At 44.2% G+C, this 4,885-nt stretch overlaps 1 pseudogene; it reads left to right on the plus strand.

Annotated features, from left to right (window-relative positions):
* The first annotated feature begins 4,016 nt into the window (after positions 1 to 4,016).
* On the plus strand, positions 4,017 to 4,641 carry LOC123727798 (5-hydroxytryptamine receptor 2A-like; annotated as a pseudogene).
* The last annotated feature ends 244 nt before the right edge of the window (positions 4,642 to 4,885 follow it).

Genomic DNA, 4,885 nt, shown 5'->3' on the forward strand with positions numbered 1-4,885 from the left:
AATCCATGCTTTTGTTACTTCTAGGCTGGACTACTGCAATGCTCTACTTTCCGGCTAAAGCACTAAACAAACTTCAGTTAGTGCTAAATACGGCTGCTAGAATCCTGACTAGAACCAAAAAATTTGATCATATTACTCCAGTGCTAGCCTCCCTACACTGGCTTCCCGTTAAGGCAAGGGCTGATTTCAAGGTTTTACTGCTAACCTACAAAGCAATACATGGGCTTGCTCCTACCTATCTTTCCGATTTGGTCCTGCCGTACATACCTACACGTACGCTACGGTCACAAGACGCAGGCCTCCTAATTGTCCCTAGAATTTCTAAGCAAACGGCTGGAGGTAGGGCTTTATCCTATAGAGCTCAATTTTTATGGAATGCTCTGCCTACCAATGTGAGAGACGCAGACTCAGTCTCAACCTTTAAGTCTTTACTGAAGACTTATCTCTTCAGTAGGTCCTATGATTAAGTATAGTCTGGCCCAGGAGTGTGAAGGTGAACGGAAAGGCTGGAGCAACGAATAACCCTTGCTGTCTCTGCCTTGCCGGTTCCACTCTTTCCACTGGGATTCTCTGCCTCTAACCCTATTACAGGGGCTGAGTCACTGGCTTACTGGTGTTCTTCCATGCCGTCCATGGGAGGGGTGCGTCACTTGAGTGGGTTGAGTCACTGACGTGGTCTTCCTGTCTGGGTTGGCGCCCCCCCCCTTGGGTTGTGCCATGGCGGAGATCGTTGTGGGCTATACTCGGCCTTGTCTTAGGACGGTAAGTTGGTGGTTGGAGACATCCCTCTAGCGGTGTGGGGGCTGTGCTTTGGCAAAGTGGGTGGGGTTATATCCTGCCTGTTTGGCCCTGTCCGGGGGTATCATCGGATGGGGCCACAGTGTCTTCTGATCCCTCCTGTCTCAGCCTCCAGTATTTATGCTGCAGTAGTTTATGTGTCGGGGGGCTAGGGTCAGTGTGTTACATCTGGAGTATTTCTCTTGTCTTATCCGGTGTCCTGTGTGAATTTAAATATGCTCTCTCTTTCTCTCTTTCTGTCTTTCTCTCGGAGGACCTGAGCCCTAGGACCATGCCTCAGGACTACCTGGCATGATGACTCCTTGCTGTCCCCAGTCCACCTGGCCGTGCTGCTGCTCCAGTTTCAACTGTTCTGCCTGCGGCTATGGAACCCTGACCTGCCGGACGTGCTTGTTGCACCTTCGACAACTACTATGATTATTATTATTTGACCATGCTGGTCATTTATGAACATTTTAACATCTTGACCATGTTCTGTTATACTATCCACCCTGCACAGCCAGAAGAGGACTGGCCACCCCTCATAGCCTGGTTCCTCTCTAGGTTTCTTCCTAGGTTTTTGGCCTTTCTAGGGAGTTTTTCCTAGGGAGTTTTTCCTAGCCACCGTGCTTCTTTCACATGCATTGCTTGCTGTTGGGGGTTTAGGCTGGGTTTCTGTACAGCACTTTGAGATATCAGCTGATGTACGAAGGGCTATATAAATACATTTGATTTGATTTGAACAAAGGCTGAAAATATGTGTTACTGTGAGGAAAATGCTAAAAGATGGCCCAGAGATATGTTTAGCAAAATATTACCAGTGTCTGCTTAATTACTAAAATGTAAATGTTAGAATGGTAGAAATATAACAATACATCTGAAAATTAGGTCAAGGTCGAAGACGGGCTTACAAGATCTTATACGTTTCCTTCTATGAGATAAAACCAGTCATTTAACATGACCTTTATGAATTATGAAGCCTTTATCTGTTTTATGTGCTTTATTTTAATAAACACACTACCGGTGAAAAGATTTAGGACACCTACTCATTCAAGGGTTTTTCTTCATTTTTTACTATTTTCTACATTGTTGAATAAAAGTGAAGACATCAAAACTATGAAATAACACAATATGGAATCATGTAGTAACCAAAAAAGTGTTTAACCTCTCTGGGCTAGGTGGGACGCCTGCTTCCCACCTACTCAACAGCCAGTGTAATCCCGTGGCGCGATATTCAAATACCGTAGAAATGCTATTACTTCAATTTCTCAAACATATGACTATTTTACACCATTTTAAAGACAAGACTCTCGTTAACCTGTTAGGGCTAGGGGGCAGCATTGACACGGCTGGATAAAAAACATACCCGATTTAATCTGGTTACCACTCCTACTCAGTAACTAGAATATGCATATACTTATTACATATGGATAGAAAACACCCTAAATTTTCTAAAACTGTTTGAATGGTGTCTGTGAGTATAACAGAACTCAAATGGCAGGTCAAAACCTGAGAGATTCCTTTACAGGAAGTGGCCTGTCTGACCATTTCTGGAACTTCTTTGCCATCTCTATCATTTACTAAGGATCTCTGCTCTAACGTGACACTTCCCACGTCGTCCATAGGCTCTCATAGCCCGGGAAAAAGAGAATGTCGTCATTCCAGCCCCAGGCTGAAACACATTATCGCCTTTCTCAAGTGGCCCATCAAGAGACACTAGCTTATGCGCGTGACCCCGACCGCCCCCGCCTTTGGGATTTTTTTCCTCTGTTTGCCGAAAAGGAGATTCCCTGTCGGAATTTTATCGCTTTTCTACGAGAAAAATGACGTAAAAATTGATTTTAAACAGTGGTTGACATGCTTCGACGTACGGCAATGGAATACTTTGAATTTTATTGTCAGGAATTGCGCCAAGCGCGCGACACTTCTTTACTATTTCGGATAGTGTCTGGAACGCATCGAACAAAACGCCGCTATTCGGATATAACGATGGATTATTTTGGACCAAACCAACATTTGTTATTGAAGTAGACGTCCTGGGTGTGCATTCTGACGAAGACAACAAAAGGTAATGACATTTTTATAATAGTAAATATGATTATGGTGAGTGCTAAACTTGCCGGGTGTCTAAATAGCGAGCCCGTGATGCCTGGGCTATGTACTTAGAATATTGCAAAATGTGCTTTCACCAAAAGCTATTTTAAAATCGGACATATCGAGTGCATAGAGGAGGTCTGTATCTATAATTCTTAAAATAATTGTTATGCTTTTTGTGAACGTTTATCGTGAGTAATTTAGTAAAATGTTAGCGAATTCCCCGTAAGTTTGCGGGGGGTATGCTAGTTCTGAACATCACATGCTAATGTAAAAAGCTGGTTTTTGATATAAATATGAACTTGATTGAACAAAACATGCATGTATTGTATAACATAATGTCCTAGGGTTGTCATCTGATGAAGATCATCAAAGGTGAGTGCTGCATTTAGCTGTCTTCTGGGTTTTGGTGACATTATATGCTGGCTTGAAAAATGGGTGTCTGATTATTTCTGGCTTGGTACTCTGCTGACATAATCTAATGTTTTGCTTTCGTTGTAAAGCCTTTTTGAAATCGGACAGTGTGGTTAGATTAACGAGAGTCTTATCTTTAAATGGCTGTAAAATAGTCATATGTTTGAGAAATTGAAGTAATAGGATTTTGAAGATTTTGAAAATCGCGCCACAGGCTGGCAGTGGATGTTACGTAGGTGGGACGAATTCGTCCCGCCGGTCCCATAGAGGTTAATCTAACCACACTGTCCGATTTCAAAAAGGATTTACAACGAAAGGAAAACATTAGATTATGTCAGGAGAGGCCTTGAAATACATCCACAGGTACACCTCCAACTGACTCAAATGATGTCAATTAGCCTATCAGAAGCTTCTAAAACTATGACATAATTTTCTGGAATTTTCTAAGCTGTTTAAAGGCACAGTCAACTTAGTGTATGTAAACTTCTGACCCACTGGAATTGTGATACAGTGAATGATAAGTGAAACAATCTGTCTGTAAACAATTGTTGGAAGAATTACTTGTGTCATGCACAAAGTAGATGTCCTAACCAACTTGCCAAAACTATAGTTCGTTCACAAGAAATTTGGGGAGTGGTTGAAAAACAAGTTTTAATGACTCCAACCTAAGTGTATGTAAACTTCAACTGTATCTCCAAGCCCATTCCCATCCTAGGCCAAGGTGTTCAAAGATGGCAGACGACGGTTTTGTCCTGCTGGGCTCCTTCATGGCCTTCTTCATCTCCCTCACCATCATGGTGGTCACCTACTTCCTCACCATTAGTGCCCTGCAGACTGAAGCTACCCTCTACCTGAACCAGTTGGTTCCCCGGCCTTTTCAGGCGTTCACTCAGCCGCGACACAGGATGGGAAGGAGGAGAGCTCGTCGTGACCTGGGTGGACTCGCGGTAAAGAGGTTGCACTATGCAGTCGATCAGCAATGAGCATAAGGCCTCCAAGGACCTGGGAGGGGTTTTCTTCCTGTTTGTGGTCATGTGGTGTTAATTTTTCTTTACCAACGTGGTGTGCGACCCCGTGAACTGTGACCCGGGGCTGATGGGAGGGCTGCTGACTGTGTTTGTGTGGGTGGGATACCTGTCTTCAGCCGTCAACCATATGGTATACACTTAACAAGACGTATCCGCAGCCTTCTCCCGCTACAAACGCTGCCAATACAGCCCAGAGAGGAAGTCTATGCAGCTCATACTGGTCAACACCATCCCTCCACTGGCATACAACTTCACTCACCTGGCCCTAGAGGAAGTGGGGTCCCTCAGGTATGGAGCCCACAGCGGTGGAGGACCCAGGGATTCCTAGCTTTACGGTGAGACTCATGGGCCAATTCTCAACTGCAAAATCCTCATCTCTTTCTCAAAATCCATTGAAAGCCAGAGCTTCCTCCCTCTGACCTTCTCCTCCAATGGGTTTGAGGAGGTGAGGAGAGACGACTCGAGGTTTATGCAATTGAGAGAAGGCCATGCTGCCAGGAGCAGTCAGGAGCAAGAAATATAAAACAGGAAGTACAGAGAGATGAAAGACAAAATCTGCCTCACAAACTCTT

The sequence above is a fragment of the Salmo salar genome, chromosome ssa16, assembly GCF_905237065.1.
Source record: "Salmo salar chromosome ssa16, Ssal_v3.1, whole genome shotgun sequence".
NCBI classification, from domain to species: Eukaryota; Metazoa; Chordata; class Actinopteri; order Salmoniformes; family Salmonidae; genus Salmo; species Salmo salar.